Genomic DNA, 23,164 nt, shown 5'->3' on the forward strand with positions numbered 1-23,164 from the left:
CCACCGAAATTGTGTGTCTTTCAGACAGAGTTGCATCCTCCCACTCAGAGTTGTTTTAGATGAAGCTCTTGGTGGCCACGGAACATCCAGATTCCCTGTGAGAAAGCCGGGAGAGGAACACAGCCGCACCCTCCATGTTTGCCCTGTTCTCCTGAATTACCTCAGAGACGCCACTTCTGCTGCTCCCCTCCCTCATGCCCATTCTCCATGTGTGAGAGAGCTTTGTGTTTTTTATTTTTATTTTGTTAAATTCAATATTTTAAAACCGTTAGCCCTTTAAAAGACAGGGACCCATATTTACTACTTCATTTTATTGTATTTACTGATTTTATTTCTAAATGTATGAATCATCTTTTGGCCCAAATAGGGATCCCAAGGCAGCTGACAGTTAAAACATGTAACAATTTTAAAACTTTATTTATTTATTTATTTATTTAAAAAAAACTTTAAAAAACTGAAACTTAAAAAGCTATTTTAAATTTTAAAAAGTTACTGAAAACATTTGAAAACCGCGCAGGAGCAGAATTTGAGAGCAAGTGAGAATCTTACACACAGAATGCTGAGCTAAGACATTTAAAATGCTTAAAAGCCATTCGGAACCAAAAAGTTTTAGCAGCCTACCTAAAACTGAATTGCTATTAGCTGTACAGAGATCTCAGAATAAGGCAGGATAGACATTTGAATCATATAAATACGTACAGCAAGCTTTACAGTCTGTTACCACACTTGACACAAATTTCTGTACCCAGCTGCAGACTAATTCTCCATATTCGGGGAATAAGTCCTACCAGAATATTTTAAAAAATGGCAGGTGGGGAGCCATCTTTTTTCTTGTTTTCTGCACAACCCTGGAAAACAGTGACATATTATTAGGTAGGGACAATTTAAGCACCACTGTGAATATGTGTGGCTCCTCCTAGCCTCTCAGAGAGGCTTTTAACTTTAAAGAATGTAAAGAAAATAAGGAAAGGGTTGTTTTTTTAAAAGCCCTCAGACCAGTTTCTACTACCGTTATTTTAAATTTATTCCTTAAAAATCTTCCATCAGATCTTAAAACACTGGAGGAGGGGGGAAATTATGAATTATGGCAGAGTCAGTTTATCTAACACTAGTCTCCTCACTGAAATGTGGGATGTCTACTGTTTCTGTACCAAGCAGAAATACAGGCGCCTGACTTTCAAAACCTTTCTGTTGGTGCATATGTTCCATCCCTGCTTTGGTAGAGTAAAAGAAGCCAATAAATCCATTCCTGAATTCCTACACCCCAGCCCCTTCAGCAGTAAAAAAAAAAAATCTGTGGAGAGATTCATGAAGCAAGCTTAAGGGCGTAAGAAGTAGGGATGTGCTCCGCTCCGATTAGGAGCGTAGAAGCAGTAGCGGATTGGCCTGCTCCGCCTTACCCAGAGGCGGAGTAGGAGCGGACCGCGGACCCCCTAGAAGCAAGGCGAAGAGAAGCGACCATTTTTCGGAGCTCCGAGTTCAGTCGGAGCGCTCCGGTCGCCATCTTGAAAACATTTCGCCATAGGATTGCATTGCGGCAAATAATCGCGCATAACTACGTTGTTTTTGAAGCTATCGTTCTGGAAATTCTTGTGCACAGAGAGTCGTGGATGGGGGTCATTTTGAGACCACTCTCACCTCTCTGCGTGCTGTGGTTCACGTGCAATATTTTTTTAAAAATCGGGTCAACCGCGGGGCTCAAACTGCGTTTCGGCTTTTCGCCCATAGGATTGCATTGAGGGAAAGAATCGGGGATAACTGGGGGGGGGTTTAAGCTATCGTTCTGAAAATTCTTGTGCACAGAGAGTCGTGGATGGGGGTCATTTTGAGACCACTCTCAACTTTCTGCGTGCTGTGGTTCACGTGCAATATTTTTTTAAAAATCGGGTCAACCGCAGGGCTCAAACGGCGTTTCGGCTTTTCGCCCATAGGATTGCATTGAGGGAAAGAATCGGGGATAACTGGGGGGGGGTTTAAGCTATCGTTCTGAAAATTCTTGTGCACAGAGAGTCGTGGATGGGGGTCATTTTGAGACCACTCTCAACTTTCTGCGTGCTGTGGTTCACGTGCAATATTTTTTTAAAAATCGGGGTTTGGGTTTTTTTTTATTATTATTATTATTTTTTTGGAAGCGATGACAGGCACATTCAACTCCCAATCCTGATGAGAATTCATCTCCTCAGAAAGCATCCTCCTCCAATCCCAGCGTTGGAGGGGGGACTAAGGCAGACCCACCCTGAGAACTTTCTGTTTTGTGTCTCTTTGTGGGTTGGCGTTCGTGGAGGGAACACTTACTTAGCTAGTGCTCCTGCTTTGGAGATAGATTAATTTAATATAGGTTTAGTTTGGCGCGTGTGTGTGTTTGTTTGCTTCTTTCTGACTTGTAGCTTAGTTTGCCCTGTGTTTTCCCCTTACTTTGATTTAATATAAACTTTATTTTTGAATTTTGGAGTGTGTGGTTGGGTTGGTTGCCCCCCCCCTTCCCTGTATTAAAGCCTGACTGTTCTGCTTTTGTGAAAGCTTTCTTTTGAAAGCATACACACACTTTTTGTCCCATTTCCCTACATTTATATTCTTAAACATATTTTATTATATTCTTTCACATAGTCCATTAGTATATATTCTCATACATATTATATTAGTATTCATATTTTGTTCTTCTTATAGTAGTGGTTGGTTCTTTTTCCCCCTCCCCTCTCTTAAATCCTGATTGTGTTTCCTTCTATCTTCTATATACCAAATATACCAAAAAAATTGGATTCTCTTTTTCTTCTCTGTGTAACTTCGACGGAGTGGGCTGCTTTTGTCAAGTTCAACAGGCAGCCACAGATTGAGCATTTTGGGGAAAGCATACGCACACCATTTCCCTATTCTTAAACATATTATTATTATATTCTTTGACATAGTCTTAGTAGTCTATTAGTATACATTCTCATACATATTAGTAGTAGTATTCATATTTTGTTCTTCTTATAGTAGTGGTTGTCCCATTTCTTGTCCCATTTCCCTACATTTATTAGTAATATTCTAAAACATATTATTATATTCTTGTAGATATTCTTAGTAGTATATTCTCATACATATTAGTAGTAGTATATTTTATTGTTCTTGTCCCATTTCCCTACATTTAAACATATTATATTCTTCTTATACATATTCTTAGTAGTACCTTATACATAGTATTAGTAGTATTAATATTTTGTTAGTCATCATGAAAAGAGAAAGCAGGCGTGCTGAAAGCAGCAAGGCTCAGTCTGCCAGCAGGGCTTCCTCTCCTCCTGTGAAACTCAAACGGGCAACTCCTTGGCTGACTGCTCCAAAACAGAAGCAGGACAAGCAGCAGGCAGAGCCACTCTCTTCTGCAACTTGTGCCCGGCGTTCTCTTTTTGAGGGTGGGAATGGGAAAAGTGCCCGTTTGCAAGAGGCACGTGGCAGCAGTGCCATTAGAGGAGGAGGAGTATCCCCAACTCCTTCATTCTCCTTTCAGCCCACGAGCCCGCTGATGGACCTAGACGAGGTCCTCAGCACAGTGGAGGGGGGGGGAGGAGGAGGAGGCGGTGGGCCTCCAGGATGTGGGGGCTGAGGAGGAGCAGCAGCAGGCCGAGGCTCTCTCCCCAGTCTCATCCCACACCCCTGTTTCTGTGGCAACACCAGAGAGCTCAGGCGGGCAATTGGTGGTGTCACCACAGAAACGAAAGACAAGCATCGTGTGGGACCACTTTGAGTTGGGAGCGGATCCCCGCTTTGCTGTCTGTCGCCACTGCAAACTCAGCCTAAGCAGGGGTTCATCGACAGGGCATTATGGAACCAGCAGCATGAAGATGCATCTTCATAGGCAGCACCAGGCGATCTTGCTGGGGAAAGAGGCGGGCAAGGCGACTGGTTCCAGGGGAAAGCCGAAGGCTGCTGCTGGCACTGCCACTCTAAGCTCTCCATCTCCCATCCCCACAAGGGTTAGGCAGGCAACCCTGCAGGACATGGGGTGGGGGAAGTATTGACCCACAAGATGGCGTTTTCCAATGCCCACCCAGGGTGCTACTGTGTTGGGGCATCTGCCGGGACTGACTCCTCCCCAATACTAGATCTATGACATGTCACTCTGCCTGCCCCTCTGCTAGCCTGTCCTCCTCGGTGACCGACTCGCTGGGATGGTTTGCGTTTGCAATGCGTGACTAACTGCAATGCTGGCTTAGAAACCAGCCATCACTTCCTTGTGCCCCCAGAAATGCCCGCAGCCTGCCTGCCTGCCTGCCCGCCTCCCCCGGGGTGCTGCTGTGGTGGGGCATCTGCCAGGACTGACTCCTCGCCTACTCTGCCTGCCTCTCTGCCCGCCTGGTGCCTGGTTTGCTCCCAATCGTCCTCCTCTGTGCCCCTCAAGGCGTAACTGCTGGCTTAGAAAGAAACAACCAGCCATCTTTGCCTCACTTTGCGCCCACTTATGGGTTGGTTTGCTATGCGTTAGTGCTCAAGCCATCCTTGCGGCACTACAATGCATGCTGCCTGCCTGCTTTCCATTGATGGTGCTATATAAATAAATAATAATAATAATAATAATTCTCCCCTTCCCGCCTTGCAGCGATGGTGTATGTGTCTTGCTTTGACTAAGGGGAGAAGTCCTTCCTGCGCTCACTTAGACTTTATCAAATTCAATAATCCCTTTTTCAAATGTGCCAGAAGATTTAGGGTTATCTCGTGGCATGTTGGGATTGCCTTGGAACTGGCCCCATTGAGCTGTCTGCAATTGCAACTTTAAATCCCTGACATACTGGAGTGTTCAAATTTCAAAAGTTCCCCTAACATCAGGGGATGATGGGATTGCCTTGAAACTTGGTGTCCATGGGGACACATGGGTAAGCTGTCATGGGACCAAAGGATAGGTTTCTAACGTGCAAATTGACGTAGTTGTAGAATGGGACTTGATTTGGGGTGAGTTAAAAAGTTTAAGCCGCGCCAAAAATCAGGGGATGATGGGATTTGCTTGCAACTTGGCGTGCATGTGGACACATGGATAAGCTCTCCTGGTGCCGAGTTTGAGGTTTCTAACATGCAAATTGACGGAGCTATCCCAAGGGGTGTGAATGGGGTGCCCGATTTTCATAAATTCCCCAAAAATCAGGGGATGATGGGATTGCCTTGAAACTTGGCGTGCATGTGGACACGTGGATAAGCTATCATGGTGCTGAGTTTGAGGTTTCTAACGTGCAAATTGACGTAGTTGTAGAATGGGACAATTTGGGGTGAGTTAAGCCATGCCAAAAATCAGGGGATGATGGGATTTGCTTGCAACTTGGCGTGCATGTGGACACATGGATAAGCTCTCCTGGTGCCGAGTTTGAGGTTTCTAACATGCAAATTGACGGAGCTATCCCAAGGGGTGTGAATGGGGTGCCCGATTTTCATAAATTCCCCAAAAATCAGGGGATGATGGGATTGCCTTGAAACTTGGCGTGCATGTGGACACGTGGATAAGCTATCATGGTGCTGAGTTTGAGGTTTCTAACGTGCAAATTGACGGAGCTATCTAAAGGGGTGTGAATTAGGGTTATGGGAGGTGCGTTAGAGGGTAGAGCCGCGCCAAAAATCAGGGGATGATGGGATTTGCTTGCAACTTGGCGTGCATGTGGACACATGGATAAGCTGCCCTGGTGCCGAGTTTGAGGTTTGTAACATGCAAATTGACGGAGCTATCCCAAGGGGTGTGAATGGGGTGCCCGATTTTCAAAAATTCGCCAAAAATCAGGGGATGATGGGATTGCCTTGAAACTTGGCGTGTGTGTGTATACGCCCATGAGGTGTCATGGTGCCAAACGTGAGGTTTCTAACTTCAACGGAAAAAAAGTTGTTTACTTTTTTAGCTTTCAATGCAAGCCTATGGGGGGGCAAAAACGGAGCTCCGGATCCGATCCGGAGCTCCGGGCGGAGCGGAGCGGAAGTGGGCGGAGCGGGGGCGGGGCGGAGCGACCCGCTCCGAAAAATGGCGGATCTGCAAGTGAAGCGGAGCGGGGGGTCCGTGCACACCCCTAGTAAGAAGAGTCATGCTGGATCAGACCAAGCGTCTGTCTAGTCTGTGCACTCTGTTCACACAGTGGTCGACCAGCTTGAGTGTACAGCCAAAGAGAATTCTATGGGTTAACTGAATTTGCTTCAAAACGTGGCAAAGCTTGCATCAACTCTAGGGCCTAAGCTAGACCTACCTGTTGTTTAGGGTGACCGTATGAAAAGGAGGACAGGGCTCCTGTGTCTTTAACAGTTGCATAGAAAAGGGAATTTCAGCAGGTGTCATTTGTATATATGGAGAACCTGGTAAAATTCCCTGCAGCCTTAACTGTTGTGATGAAGAGGAAATTTCACCAGGTTCTCCATATATACAAATGGCACCTGCTGAAATTCCCTTTTCAATACAACTGTTAAGGATACAGGAGTCCTGCCCTCCTTTTCATATGGTCACCCTATGTTATTTTTATAATGAGATCCCCCCCTCTGTTTACACACAGTGCACGACGACCTGAGAGGGAGAGGCGTCGCGCCCGCCATTTTGTTTTTTTCTTAAATGGAAAGATGCACATGAGCGCTTGTGTGCAAAAGGTAAGGTTTTGTTTTGTTTTTTTTTTTAAAGTGTTTTCCCCGTTAAAGCTGCAGGTGCCCTGCCCTCTTTTAAATTTGGTCACTCTAGTATAGCTCCTGCAGCTTTAACTGTGGTGATGAAGAGGGAATTTCACCAGGTTCTCCATATATACAGTACAAATGACACCTGCTGAAATTCCCTTTTCTATGCAACTGTTAAAGATACAGGACCCCTGTCCTCCTTTTCATATGGTCACCCTACATTAGTTATCAAACATCGTTAAACGTTACTGAAAAATAATTCAATGCCCAATGAAGATATTGAATACCAAAGATTTTCCAAATAATTGAGCATGCAGAGAACAGTCCTTATCGAAATTCACAGCGGAAAATTCCAAGGAGAGTTTTGGGGAGAAAATTAATTTCAGCTCTTGCCTTTTCTGTTAAAGGTGATTTCTCCCCTTCCCCCCTGCCGCCGCCCCTTTTGATTGACAAGCCTGAGAGATCTTCTTTTCATTGTTCTACCATAGGAAGGTTTTATCCTTCCAGTGTTCAAGTATCAAATGTTTAGCTACAAGCGCTGTACGAAGGACCCGTTCTTCACATTAAGCACTTCTGAAGGCTGCAAGGAGGCACTCAACGGAAATTTCTAGGCTTCTATCACACCAATTTGGTCATGTGAATTGACCCGACAGGTGGAATGCTTACAATGCCTACTTGGGAGCAAGTCCCTTTGAAATCAATGGGACTTCTTTCCTAGTAAGCACTCTGAGACTCAGGCTGTGAGTCCTATTGATTTCAACAGAAGTTGCATCCAATCAAGAATTCTTATGACCTCAGCCTTTCTCAGTTGCTTGAGTTTTAAGTAGGCCTGATATACTTGAGAAGATATATATATATATATATATATATATATATATATGATTTTTCTTTAATCACTCAGACTTAATCAAAGTAGCTGGCGTTCAGGTCTGCTGCAATCAGATTCAAATTACATGTACTGCTACTAAAAAGATGCAGATAGGAAAAATAGAGAGATGGTCAAAAATGTAAAAAGAAAAAAGAAAGAAGAAGAAGTAAAGCTGCAAAATGTTTTCCATCATTAAAAAAATCGTTATGCTAATAAGTGTGCTTGTAGGTTTTACCCACCCGCTCCCCCCAGAAACCCAGCTTTATTACAGACTGAGTCTGAAACATTTATTCCAAGACATCAGGGTGCCCATCTCTAATATTCAAAATAACAGTTCTTGTATCATATTAACATGAAACCACAAATGCTATAATTAGTGTTCTGAAGTAATAAGACCATAATCTACTTGATAATACTGCACTTAATAATGCCCCACATGAATGCTATCAGACTCAATACTTAAAAAATAGCTTAGTTTCTTTGAGAATTTAAAGAAAGAAGACGTACTTATGGTGAAATGAAATATCTTCCCATTTCTAGATCATCCCCTGCCTCCATCCCTACAAGAACTGGACCCTGTGTTTGTTACATTTTAATCCCACACTTCCTCAAAGGAGTTCAGGATGGCACACTGGGGCCATAGCTAGACCTAAGGTTTATCCCTGGATCGTCCAGGGATCAAACCTGTTCATCTAGGTGACACACAAGGGATCCAGTGCTCAGGCAGGGGCGAACCCTGGATGATCCCAGGATAAACCTTAGGTCTAGCTGTGGCCTGGGTCCTCACAACAACCCTGCAACAACCCTGAAAAAGAGTGCCTCAGAGCTTTATAGCCAGGCAGGGAATTGAACCTAGTAGGGTATCTACATGGAGCTTTTACTCCTACTCCACCCCACAAGACAATCCTGTCAGATGATGATACATGCCCTTCTCTGTAATTAGTGCAGCGTTTCTTGCCCAAATTGTGGGGGGGGGGGCGTTCCCCAAAAAAGTCATTCTGTGAAGAATTCCCATCACTGCAGATTCAGTGCAGTTTGGGAATTCGTTGACCTGGTGGAAGTAGTGCGCCTTGGCCGAAGGGAAAGGTGCATTGTGAAAGCAGAGGGCTAAACCAGAAGTAACTCATTGCCTTCCATTGCACTTTGCTGAGTACAGGAGTGAGGATGGGAGCCAGCCTGCTGCTTTGGAACAGGGCTGTTGAGAACATGGGCTCAAATGCTGCCTTTTCACTCTTTACTGCTGCACTATTTATTTATTTATTGCATTTCTATGCCGCCCAATAGCTGAAGCTCTCTATTTCCCAGTTGGGCAGTTGGGCACTTTCAGTTGTGCAGTTGTGCACTGGGTTTGCCAGTGTGACGGGTTTCCCCAGAAAATTCTAACTTATATAATCTCCATCTTCGAAACCTGGGCTACAATTGCTTCATAGTATAGAGATGCAGGGCTTAAGAAACTGGGAATGCTGAGGCCCAGGCCTAAATGCAGCGGAATCCTTTGCATGTTTACTCCAAAATAAGTGTCACCCAGTTCAATGAGATTTAATCCTGAGAAGGTATGCATAGAATAGCAGCCTCACTTTGAGCACCGAGCTGCATAATATGCCTTCAGAATCCGCCAGGGGCCCAGAGCTGGCCCTACCATTAGGCAGAGTGAAGAGGCTGCCTCAAGCAACAGATGCTGGTAGGCCAGGGGGTGAAAACAGCAGCCCCAGCAGCTGTTCCTCCAAAGCCCCCCCGGCTATTGCCCCTGAACTCTTCCACAGCTGATGCTCTGGCAGTGGTGATGCTTGATTCCTGTAGGCGTGGCTTTGGGCTGTCTTTGTGTCTCATCTAGTTGACTTCTCCCAACACTGTTGGGAAGACCCCTGACCAAGAGGGCAGGCAGTGAGGCACACAGGCAGGACCACAGACTCCTGTAGTATGCGGGCAGGAAGCAGGCCCCTAGCGGAATGGTGGGCAAGCGGCAGAAAGGTTTTGGAGGGCAGAGCAACCTGTGAGGACTTTCAGATGGGTAAGGGGAGGGGAATCGCTTTCCCTTACCATTGCTCTCTTCCTGGTTCTCTTTGGCATTTAAAACAAACACAATTACACAGAGAAGAGAGCAGCGACCACATGGCTTGTATATTTCAATGGGACAGTGCCCTCTAGTGGGCATTTTATTGTGCATCTACAGAAGAGTTGGGTTTTCTGAGGTGTATTTTGTGGTGCTAAAACAGAAAAAGAGCAGGAGATGTGCAGGACGCTGACGTTGTCATCAAAAGGACCCACGAACATCCATGAGTACCCAGTAACGAGCGTGCTATAAACTGCTCACTTAAAGGACTTCTGTGACTCACAGCTTGCCCTGCACCCCCTGAGGTAGCATGGAAGATGCTGACCCATCACCAAGTTTGAAGGAAGAATCAACTGCCAGCCCAGTTGCCTTCTGTCCATGGACTGGTGGGGTGGTGGTGCAGAATCACCAGGGCTGGTGCCAGACTATTTTGTGCCCTAGGCAGGTGAGCTGCTTTCACCCACCCACCCCTACCCACCCCCAGTGTCCCCACCCCCACCTCAGTGTACCTGGGCGCGGAGCGCCATCTCGCCCGCCCAGCCCTAGCAAAGCCAGGACGCTGGGGTGGGGGGACGGATGGACGCACGGCTTCAGAAAGGCGTGCCCAGAAGCCGCTCTCCCAGAGCAGCTTCCAGCCGGGCACACAGTTCCAAAGCTGCCCGCTTGCTCCCCCACACCAGCATCCTGGCTTCGAAGCCAGTGCCTGGCTGGAAGCCTCTCCTGGCTTCAAAGCCAGGACACTGGGGTGGTGGGGCAGGCGGGCGGCTCCGGAACGGTGCGCCCGGAAGCCGCCCTCTCAGAGCCGCTGTGGGAGAGCGGCTTCCGGGGGCGCCGTTTGGCGCCCCCTTACCTTGGCACTCTAGGCCACCGCCTGAGCTGCCTCTATGGCAGCGCCGGCCCTGAGGATCACGTCCTTTGCCTCAGGCGGCAAAATGTCTTGAGCCACATGTCCCTGGGCAGGAGCTCCCAGCTGCAACGTATGAGACTCTCCCATTAGCGACAGATTTCCTATTTGTGTTACTCGTGTGGATGGGTGCCTGTGTGCAAAGGGATGCTAATCCAAAGCCCCCCCCCTCTCTCTCTCCTGAAATGAATGGAGACGCCCCTCCAAGCACGAGCATCATATCTACCTCAGAGAACTTAAGAACAGGAATTTATCCCAACCCTTTTTAAAGCCGTCCAAATTGGTGACCATCACTAGGTCTTGTGGAAGTGAATTCCATAGTTTAACTATGCGCTGTGTGAAGAAGTCCTTCCTTTTATCTGTCCTGGGCTAGATCAACAACAAGCAGGATATAACACTTTGAGAACAGTTGGAAAACTGTATATTCAATGTGTCCTGGGCCTGAACAGATGTCAAAACTGTTATAAACTGTTACAAAGCAGTAGTATAGCTCTTGCCCATATCTCCCAACAGTAGAGAAAATAGAAGGCTGTGGTTGAAATAGCAAAAACACAATTGGGGTGCTGAGCACTCAACCGGTTGAGAGCATTACGTGGCTGATCTAAACATGAAAACTACAAGACAAAGTTGGAGGGCTCCACCCCAAACATACAGCCACGGCTCCTTCTTTGAACAAGCATATAACTGATGAAGACCCCTTGAAACAGGAATTGTACCGGACACCTGTTTATTAGACGCCTAGAATTGTGAATGTTTATTTAGACGCCCTGATTAGTGAATGTGGTGTGGAGGGGATACAATTCTGTACTTCTACTACAAAAAATATTTTTCCCATATGCTGTTTGGTAACATGGTATTGAGACTTTAGTGCTGACACATTGGACTCTATTATTGTTATTGTTTTCTTTATTTTCTATATGGTGGGGGCTTCTTCACCGTTGGATTTTTTTGGAGGGGTTTAAGGCAGTGCATCAGCAAGGAGAAAGTGTTTTGTATACTTATTTATGAACTGTATATGTAAGAATACTGTAGATATCACCCGCATTTGTAATATATTGCGTCTATCTTATATTTCTTGTGTGAGTCTTTGTGGTTGAGTGCTCAGCACCCCAATATTTTTTTGCGTATCTCCCAACAAACAGCTTCATGGGAGGACCCCAGGTTCTAATATTATGGGAGATTGAGAAAAATGTCTTCCTATCCACATTCTCCGCACCATGGAGAATGTGGATAGAGGCCTGTGGATGTATGGACTGGGGGGGTATGCTGCAATCGACAAGGATGGGTTCAGGTTAAAAGTACATAAATGGCCGCATTATTAAGCCGGAGTTATTCATTGATTTCATTGATGGAATTAAGCGAGTGCTCTTACTGTAATCTATCAGACTTGCACAAATTGTGCCATATGGGTTTATCTATCTCCTTCTTTGGAAGGGAAGAAGGTCTTTCTGGATGCTTTGTTAGAGGAAGAACCTAAGGAATTAAACTTTTAACATTTGCTACAAAAAAAAAAAGGATAACTCTCTCCCTCTCCCTCTCTCTAATCACCTCGAAATCAAAACCAAGGGATCGAGCTAAGCTGTCTTCCAAACATATCCAAGTGCTGGATTAGCAGGTAAAACGAGAAAGGCCCACTCCAGGAGCAACGAGCATGTGCAAGCAGGTGGATAAATTCCCAAGGCTTTGAACAGCAGAGGTTTTATCACTTCCCTTCTCTGTGTAATTTCATATTTTTAAACATGAGGGGGGAAACAAAATTAACTGCCAGTACAATGCATTCAATTTTAAGCAAATCTTGTTTTTATTTCCAGGGTTCGCGGTTGGCTCTAATCTCATATCAAGCTGCCACTTAAAACTGCACGCCAAGAGGAAAATCTCTCTCCCTCCCTTTTCCAATCTCCAGAGCCACATTTATGTTATTTTATTTAGTTCAGCAATTGCCCTATTTAATGCATTAAAAAAAGAAGAAGTTGTGGACCAGCTTTAGCAAGGTTTTGAATAACGTATTGCCGAACTGGTTCCCTATTAGTTATTTTCTCTTGATCTTTGGACATTTTTCATAAGCTTTTATTAAGAATGAAAGAAAAAACTGCATACGTAAGACATTTATTAACTAAAACAAATATCAGTAGCTTTCAGGAAATGAATTCAGTTTGTCTCCTGGATCAGAGTTACGTTTCTACATGCAGGTATAGTGTCATTATAGAGTTCAATCATTAGGTGGCAATAGACTTAGTTGTGTCTGGGGCAGGATCTACACTACTGCTTTATAATGCTATTGACATGTACTGATAACCTTTGAGGCGTAATCCACATTCCATATACCACTTATACAGTGACCTTAGCTAGACGGGGCGAAATCCTGTGGCGATCCCTGGGATCATCCCTGTGCATTCATATGACACACAGGGCATCCTGGGATCAGGGACGGATAATCCCTCCCTTGCCCCAGGATCTTGCCCTACACTTTAGGCCCGCTTTTTCCGTGGTCTCGGGCTGATCCCGAGACTGCAGAAAGTGTGTGCAGGCTTCACGGTTTGTCCCAGTTCCTCGCAAGGAGCCGGGACCCACAAAAGGGGCACAGAGCTCCTCAGGAGCTCTGTGCCCATCAGGGGAGGGGTGGGGGGTGGGGAGTGGGGAATTATTATTCTTAAAAACTTACCTTTTGTGCATGAGCGCTCATGCGCATCTTCCGTTGCTTTAAAAAAAAAGCGGGCGCAATGTCCCCTCCTTCCGAGCTGTCGCGGGTCACATGTAAACAGAGGAGGGATCTCGCGATAAAAACATCACAAGATCTTCACCCCTCCATCGCGCAATAACAGGTGGGTCTAGCTGAGGCTAGTGTTACGGTATATCCTGCTTTTTTATTCCAGGTTCGTGATGATTTGACACATGGGCCTAATCTACACCAAGCAGGAGGATATTGCACTATGAAAGTGGTATGAAAGAGGTACATAAAAGGCAGGAGCCACACCAAACAGGATATTGCACTATGAAAGCAGTATGAAATTGGTATATGTTATGTGTCAATGGGCCCCAACGGTTGGCAGTGCACTTCAATACCGCTATAAAGCAGTAGTGTGGCTCCTGCCTTTTATATACCACTTTCATAACGTTTTCATAGTGCAATATCATCTTGCTTGGTGTAGATTGGGCCAAGGTGTAGACCTGACAACCTCTTTCATTGTGTTATGTCCTGCTTGGTGTAGATCTGGCCTGGGAGGGGTCAAGAGTTTCTTGTTGCTTCTTCTGTTCTTGTTTAAGAACATGGGATCCAGACATCTTTTCTTATGGCCTCACTTCTATTGTGGAGCATTTTCAGGGTTCCCAATGCTACCAATTAGAATTTGTTGTGTGTTCTGTTTACAGTCTGTTTACATCTGTGCATTATGTTTACACTGTTGACATCCCAGTGGGGACAGACTTGGGGCCAATGTTTTTCATAAATAATCTGGAAACATTTGTGAGGTGTAATCAACGAGGTGGCCATACAGATGACACCAAATTATTTAGGGTGGTTAAAACAAAAAAAGATTACAAACAACTTCAAAAGGATCTCACCAAACTGGGAGAACAGGCATCAAAACGGCAAATGTGGTTCAGTGTAATAAGCATAAAGCGATTCACATGGGGGGGGGGGGGAGATCTGAACTTTACGAATACGCCATTTATTTATTTATTTCATTTTTATACCGCCCAATAGCCGAAGCTCTCTGGGTGGTTCACAAAAATTAAAACCATGAAAAGCATAATAAAACAACCAACAGTCTAAAAACACTGATGGAATCTGAGCTAAGGGTGACTGACCAAGAAAGAAATCTTGGGGTTGTGGATGGCAGCTTGATGAAAATGTCGACCCAGTGTGTGGCTGCTATGAAAAAAGGCACGTTCCATGTTAGGCCTAAGTAGGAAGAGAATCAAAAACAAAATTGTCACTTATACAAATCTGTTATATAACCACACTTGGAATACCATGTACAGTTGTGGTTCACCACTCCTCAAAAAGGATATTGGACGGTTGGGAAAAGTGCAGAAAATGGCAATTAAAATTATCAAGAGGCTGGAGCAACTCCCCTATGAGGCAAGATTACAACGTCTGTGACTGTTTAGTTTAGAAAAAAGGTGAGTAAGGTGAGATATGATAGAGGTGTGGGGAAATTGGTTACACAGGCATTTTCCCCTTTTCTCTCATAATACTAGAACCTGGGCTCATCCGATGAAGCTGATTGGTGGGAGATTCAAGATGCATTTCTTCACAAGGTGCATAAACTATGGAATTCACTACCACAAGATGATAGCTACTAATTTGGATGGCTTTAAAAGGGGATTAGACAAATTCAATGAGGGTAACGTTTTCGATAGTCCTGATAGCTATAAGCTACCTCCACTATCAGAAGCGATATGCTTTTGAATACATCAGCTTTCTTCAACCTGGGGCACTCCAGATGTGTTGGACTGCATCTCCCAGAATGCCCCAGCCAGCTGGGGCATTCTGGGAGTTGTAGTCCAACACATCTGGAGTGCCCCAGGTTGAGGAAGGCTGGTATACATGTTGCTGGAGGAACATGACTGGGAGGGCGCCATTGCACCCATGTCCTGTATGTGGTTAGAAAAAAGATGGAAGGAGAAAGTGGTGGAAATAGTTGAAAAACATGGGAGGACTACAGGTGGAACATGGAAATGTTCCATGAAAATAGGCAGGGTGATAGTGTGATAAAAGCCTTGTCTGGAAGCACTCCTGTCCTGAAGAAAACAAGTGTCATTCCATTGATGATTCACTACTGTTGTGATTGCTATGTGGATCATGTCATGGTGTCCTCAAGAGTCATGGTCGCCTCTTTTACACATTGACTGAAAAGCTGAATGGATAGAAGCAACATAAATCCTTCCTCTAGCACCCGTTTTCTTACCTTTTTTCTGAAAAGGTTGTGATGGATTGATTTAATGCTTCAGAGTAGAGATCCTAAATAAATTCCCCGAGCTAAATCTTGCCCTTTGAAGGGTTCATACCTGCCTCCCACCCCATTTGCCAAAGCACACAGACAAAGCCTGAAATTGCAACTGGGGCATATTGACTTTGTAAGGGTTGCTTTCAGTCATGTAATCAGGGGAATGAATTAGCAGTCACACAGGGAGAACAGATGCCACAGAGGGAGAGGTGGGAGTTTTTACTGTTACACACAGGAAGAAATAAAAAGAGAATGATTTTCCATACAGTTAATCTAGTAGAGGTTTCCATTTGGGCATATATTATCTAGCGTGATATGCTGATAAAGCCTATTTTTGTTTAGGGGAGCAAAAGATCTTCTTTTGCCATTATTTTTATAAATCCACATTGCTGGGGATTGGAACTGCAAAAGGGCACACATTTTATGATGGTCTGGAATAGCCATCAGTGTGACCTTCAAAGGATCTAGTCTAGCATACTTGAACTTGGACCAATTTGGAGCCAGTGTGGTGTAGTGGCTAAAGTGTCAGACTGGGAGTTGGGAGATCACGGTTCTAGTCCCCACTCGGCCATGGAAACCCACTGGGTGACTTTGGGCCAGTCACAGACTCTCAGCCCAACCCAACTCACAGGGTTGTTGTTGTGAGAATAAAATGGAGAAGAGGAGGATTATGTACGCCGCCTTGGGTTCCTTGGAGGAAAAAAAGGTGGAATATAAATGCAATAATACATACATACACTCCTGAGTGGCTCAGATTTCAGGGATTGAATGAAATTTGAAATTTAGCAAACATTTTAGAAAATGAATCTGGCTTCCGAGTTTTTAATATCTGAATATGTTCCTTGAAAGTAAATAACATGGTTTTCAGTGGAGCCTATTTTTAAACTATGCAAGTGATTCTATGGTAAACTGCTTTGTAATATATTTGTGGAGCACAGGGGCAGAAGTGGTTTATAATAATGCTTTTGCTTCTATCCTCATTAATTCCAGATGGACAATTCATCCACTGGTATAGAACACTCTTCCCTGAGTGGAGGGTTTATGCAGAGTCCATAAAATAAAGCTCAACGGTGTAAAAAAAAAGAAAATCTCAACATTGTCATGCTAAATATGTATACATTCATGAACCTACAAAAGAATGCAATGTGTTGAGTTCTCTCTCTCTCTCTCTCTCTCTCACACACACACACACACACACACACGTGTGAGTGTGTGTATATGTATATGTGTGTATATTAATTTATGTGATTAATTTTTGTATTAATGCAAGCTGAAAGACTGATAAGCATGAATGCATCTCTTTATGCACAGGCCAGCGGAAATCACTACTCAACTTGCTACCCTCAACGCTAATATGGAAGGCCCTAGCCTGGTGCAGGGAGGGAGGACAATTAAATTTTATGCTCGTATAATCTTGTACCCTTTTGGAGCAAAGGATGACAATTGTGCCCAGTTTTCCCCAATTGCTGGGAAACCTTTATGTAACCTTGATGAATCCAACAAACTCAATTCACTAGACTGCTGCTGGTAATCACACACACACACACACACACAGAGGATTGTGCTAATGCACTCTTACACTTGTGGGGGGGGAGGGTTAAAATAAAAACATACATCTTAAAGGGCCTCTTCAGGCCTCTTCCTTTCACCCAGGGCATAGTTTGTTTCAGAATCCCAGCGCTTTCAAAACTTGCCTCAATGGATTGATTTTGCCGAAGATAGAAATCCTTAAGAAAGCTTTCGCCCACCTAACAGCCGGCCTTCGAGCTGTTAACGTTTTGCTCTGGTACACAGCAAAATTGATTCTTTTAAGAGGTGGATTTTTTCCCCCTCTTGGTATTTTTGTCCCCTCTTTTCATGAGCAAGAGCTGCACTCTGTTTCCTGGTCATTTCCTTTAACAGAGGGTTCATTTGAGAGATCTGTATTGTGTTATTATCTATCTGTGGTGCTGTGGTTTTAGCGCAAAGGCAGTTTATCTTATTAAAGTTACGCTCTTTGAGAGAGATTCATTTAAGTGTGACCTGGCGTATTATTCTTGGAGCCTTTTGCGTGCTGTATTGGACACTGGAGAGTTGTAGAAGTCTCTAGTGTATTTAAGCAAGGGCACTTTCCAACGCTATTTCGATAATTTTCATTCAGTTTAAAGGGCTCTTCTGTGCCTTCAGAATTGCTTGAAGGATCTTTGGCCTTCTAAGGACTACAAATATTTGAACAACAGTTTCAAAATATGCCCCAGTATATATACAGACACAAACCTACCCAGGCAGAGAGGGAGACAGAGAGATGAGAGGGAGAAGGAGAGGTTAATTATTGTTTGGAAGAAGCCAAGTTGGGGAGAAAATTATTGGGAAGCCAAGGTGCTGAGAAATCTGATTTTCTAAGAACAGGATTTCTTTAAGCCAGGACTCAGTTGTTGTTGTTGTTGTTGGTCCTGAAAAGGAAGTCATACTTTACAAAAGACCTGATGGTCTTTCTATGAGATGGGCATCACCTTTGGATCAAGTGACCATTTATTAGCATTAGGTTATATGTTATGTACAGGTGAAGAAAAGGGAAACCAAAAAGATTGGGGGGGGGGCAGGTGAACTTTTCCTAGAAAATGTTGAAACATGAAAGGTTGCCAACATCCAATTAGCCCTTGTTACTGTGCCTTCAACACCGGGTTGTTATGCAGGAATTTGCTATCGAAACTCCTCCCAGCAATGGAGATGAGTGTTATCCCATACGGCCATGCCCGTGTGCAAAGATTGTCTTCAGAGAATCTTCTCTGGCTGGCCCCCAACTGTAGTGTTACTATGGATAGTAACACTGGAGTGGTCCCCTGCCTGTGGAATGCCCTTCTCAGGGAGATCCACCTGGCATTATCGTATATATTTAGACACCCAGTTAAGACCTTTCTCATTAAACAGGCATTTAATTTTTAATTTGTTGCTGGCTCCTCGATGTTTTCAATATTTTAAAATGTTTTTAATGTTTAATATTGTATTATTCTTACTTTGTTGCTTGTTTATGATTGTAAACTGTTTGAAGGCCATTTGCCAGCTGGGTGTCATATAAATCTAACAAATATTTTATTTATTTATTTATTTATTTATTTATTACATTTTTATACCGCCCAATAGCCGAAGCTCTCTGGGCGGTTCACAAAAATTAAAACCATGAAGAACATAGTAAAACAACCAACAATCTAAAAACACAAATACAAAATACAGTATAAAAAGCAGTATAAAGAAATCACCTTCTGAGGGCTGCAGCTCTAGCTGGTATCACACACATAGCAACAGGGGGTTGAACAGTTGTCCACACTGGTGATACGATTAAGCTTTGTTTCTGCTTCCATTTTATCATATACACTAATAGTGAACTTAGAAGTTGAGCTATGTAGCAAGAAGGGTGCTACTGAGAAACAACAGAGAACTATCGGCATGCTTGAAGGACCTCTATTATTTATTATATTTATTTGTATCCCGCCTTTTGCCCAATACTGGGCCTCAAGGCGGTATTAAAAAGTTTAAAGCATACATTTTAAAACATAGGAAAATAAACGTTAAAAAAAAGTCTAAAATACACAACAAAATTATAAGTCAGTAGGGGGAGAAAACAAGACAAACCAACAAGGGGACAGGACCCGCCCCCAAAAGAGCCTGCCTCTTAAGCTCCCAGTCCCAAAAAGTTGTTGCAGCCAGGGCCGGTGCCAGACTATTTTGAGCCCTAGGCAGGTGAGCTGCTTTCACCCACACCCACACCCACCCCAGCATACCTGGGTGCGGGATGCCATCTTGCCTGCCCAGCCGAAGCGAAGCCAGGACACTGGAGTGGGTGTGGGTGGGTGCCCAGCCAAAGTGAAGCCAGGACACTGGGGTAGGGGACCGGCGGGCGGGCAGGCAGCTTCGGAACGGCACGCCCGGCCAGAAGCCGCTCTGGGAGAGCAACTTCCGGGTGCACCGTTTCAAAGCCGCCTGCCCACCCCAGCATCCTGGCTTCGCTTCGGCTGGGCCCAGCCAAAGTGAAGCCAGGACTCTGGAGTGGGGGGGCATGGCTTTGCTTCAGCTGGGTGGGCGTCCAGCCGAAGTGAAGCCAGGACGCTGGGGTGTGCAGGTGGCTTCAGAACGGCACACCCGGAAGCCGCTCTCTCAGAGCTGCTGTGGGAGAGCAACTTCCGGGTGCGGTGTTCGGCGGCCCCCTTACCTTGGCGCTCTAGGCGGCCGCCTACGTGGCCTCTATGGTAGCACTGGCCCTGGTTTCAGCTGGGGGTGAGATGGTTCTGTGCTGGGAGCCTGAGTCTGCTAGGAGGCAGTTGGAAGGTTCTGCAGACTAGGCAAACCCCCAAGGCAGGACAACAGCAGCTGCTGATTGGCCCCTTGCTCTAAGGTTTGCAGAAATAGGGGAAACTGGCAGGGAGGGACTAAGGAGCAAAATATCCCTCAAACGGCTTCATGCAGATTGAGCATGCTCACCGGCCACAAAATGCTGAGTATCTTTTGGGACGTGAAAAAGAAAATTGGGTCTTGGTGGTGGAATGGAGTATTCTAAATGAGGGCACAGCTGGCTGGAACCCAGAATAGGACGCTCCAGGCTGCAACTTTTTGTTGCAGGTCCCACTTGCATTGCAAAAACTCTGTTTTGACAGCTTTCAGAACAACATTCTGGTAGTTTGTATCAGGAAAGGGGTTAAAATGCAAACCATAGACTCAACTGTATTGTTGTAATAGCTATAACCAAAGAAGTGACTTAGCAGTGGGGACACACTGTGGTTGGTCCCGGTCGACATGAAAGGGTTAAATGTGTAAATAGCTTCAATCCCACCCACCCCCAACCACTAGTGGTGGTATTCTGGGTAATTACTACAGCTTAAGCAAGGAGGCCACACCTTAGATAAATTTCCAACGTTGGTGTTTGCTGCAAACATTTTCTTTTCTGCAAGTCACAGCTTGCCTCCTCAGATATATAGTCGCTCTCTGTTTCCAGTTTGGGTTTTCCCTTCAGCTACCTTGTACTCAGTTGAACTAACAAATCAGAATGTGTGTTGACTTAGCTCCATACCTCTTCAAGGATTGCCTGAGGCAACCACGCCAGCGATGTGGTAACTAACACTGTGGGGGCTGAGGACTTTCTTTCCATGTGCTGGGACAAAACTCAAAACCAAAAACCAAAAAGAGAAAAGAAAAGAAGAAACAAAGATTCACATGATGAAGATTTGATTCATGTGTTTTAACTGCTGAGGGAGCTCATGGCTGGGGGCAAAATAACACTAGGCCTCAGAGACTTCATCCCTCAAATTGGACCTCACCTAGAGATGGTCCCTATTGCAGCCACTGCAAAGGAGTTTGTGTCTTTTGCATACATTGGTGCATTTAACCGTTTATAAGAATAACTGTGCAATGTATAGAACCAGTGGGTTGGCTAGAAAATACAGTGCCTCCTGAGGAATAATCATAACTGATCTGGAACATAAGGAGAGCCCTGCTGGATCAGACCAAGGGTCCATCTAATCCATCATTCTGGTCACACAGTGGCCAATCAACTGTTGACCAGGAACCCACAGGCAGGACATGAATGCAATAGCACCTTTCAACCCATGTTCCCCAGCAACTGGTGTGTATATAGGCTTACTGCCTCTGCTACTGGAGGTAACATATGGTCATCAGCACTAGTAGCCATCGATAGCCTTCTTCTCCAGGAATTTATCTAATCCCCTTTTAAAGCCATCCAAATGTATGGCCATTGCTACATCTTCTGGTAGCGAATTCCATAGTTTAACTCTGCCAAGAAGAATCTGTCCTGAAACTCCAACTAATCACCATGCATAACTTTGTACCCCTCTATCATGTCTCCCTTTAGCCTCCTTTTCCCCCAAGCTGAACAGTGCTGTGTTGTAACCTTCCCTCATAGGGAAGGTGCTCCAGCCCCTTGATCATTTTAGTTGCTCTTTCCTGCACCTTTTCTGCTCTACAGTAAGTACACAGTATTTCAACATGCAAGAGAAAGAGTGGCCATGTGTTCTGTGTTACAGAGGACAGTCCTCTATTTGATGGGTTGTCAGAGGACAGTCCTTTATTTTAAAGGTGTCTGCTCCTTGAAGGGCCATCCAATTAGACATCAACTGTTCGCACCTGGACCGCAGACTAAGCAGGTACTCAGGTCACCTGCTCGCAGTGTTCTCCGCTATAATGAAATGTATTGTATTTCTATTTAAAATATAGAGATTATTTGTAACTTTGTATCTCTATATATACATTCAAATATGCTCATTTTATGCAAATCTGCATCCCCTTTTTTTATGATGCATCTCCCTTTGGGGGTGGAGATGAATCAATTAGGTGTTCCTTGACCATTTGTTTATCAATCTCAAACTGCAATCCTTCCCCCACAGCTTGTGCTTCACTTTTTTCGGGGTGGAGTGAGGTGGGGTGGGGTGTCATAGACCTGCTTTTGAGAGAAGACTGAGGCAAAGTAGGAATTGAGCACTTTGGCCTTTTCTTTGTTGTCTGTTATCAATTTGCCATCCTCATTAAGCAGTTGAACCACCATTTCTTTCCTCTATCTTTTACTATTCATGTATTTAAAGAAATCCTTTTTATTGCTTTTAGCATCCCTCGCAAATCTCAGCTCATTCTCAAGACCCAACTGTTAGCTTCATTCCGTATCTCCCGTAGGCTGAGATGGTCACAGGAATAGCCGCTCCACCTCACTTCAGTTTCCTGCACGGTGCTATTGGTATTGCCCACAGGGTGGTGAGATTGTCTTCTTTGGGAGCTCCTGCATCTTTCATAGTTGTGTAGGAGAGGGCATTTCAGCAGGTGCATCTCACCATCCAACTGTCCAGGAGTTGAGCTTGCTAGATCAAAGAACAACACTTTGCTGTGCAACTCAGCTCCTTTGCAAGCTGATAAGCACTTTGTGAAGCATTTCCTCTGTTCCTTATTGCCTGTGACCGTACTTTGTCTTCTACACATGTGTGGGCATTTCTGGACTTCTTCTTCAGCAGAATGTTGACAATGATGAAAAACGTGTCTCTCTGTAATCAAACACCTTGACCTTTGACCTAGCATCCTATCAGTAGAATAGGGATTGCGGGTATACAGCAGGTCCCGCAGCTGCCTAGGGGGGTATTAAACACAATGCTTTTATGACTGTTCCCTATTACATGCTCACTATTCAAAGAAACAAGCAAATATGTTGTGGGTTTAGCTATTGGTTTATAATTGGATTATGCTGGCAGAAAGGGGAAAAAACAACTAAAGGTAATTATAGCCACAGGGAATGCCATTCAAGAGCAGCAGGACTGGGAAACTGATGCAGTTGATCCTCTATTCGTAGCATTTGTCTTAATTTGGGCCTACTGCGTTAGCGTATCTCAGGAGATATCAAGGCCAAGAATGAAGGAATTGGCTGTTACAGCTGAGTTATTTTCTGCTCTATCTGTGGTAAATATAGCTAACTGGGTGCTATATAACTTCTCGCGGCACCAGGAGCTATTGTGCCACGCTACAGCGGCCAAACCAAGAACAACTTACTCACCATGTTTGACGGTAGCTCAATACTCTCCCTGTTCTTGCTGCCTGTCTGGGACTGCAGATGGAGAAGAGTCATCAAGGAGTAGGTTGCATTTGGCTTGGTGGAGCATGTTATTCGGGGCTGTACTGAGCTGTCAAGACTTCACAGGATAGTGCAGCCTCCCCCAACCTGGTTCCTTCCAGATGTTTTTGGACTTTAGCTCTTGCCCCAGCCAGCATGGCCAATGGTCACGAATCTTGGGAGTTATCATCCAAAACATCTGGAA

This window comes from Elgaria multicarinata, chromosome 8 (genome assembly GCF_023053635.1).
Source record: "Elgaria multicarinata webbii isolate HBS135686 ecotype San Diego chromosome 8, rElgMul1.1.pri, whole genome shotgun sequence".
Classification (NCBI taxonomy): domain Eukaryota; kingdom Metazoa; phylum Chordata; class Lepidosauria; order Squamata; family Anguidae; genus Elgaria; species Elgaria multicarinata.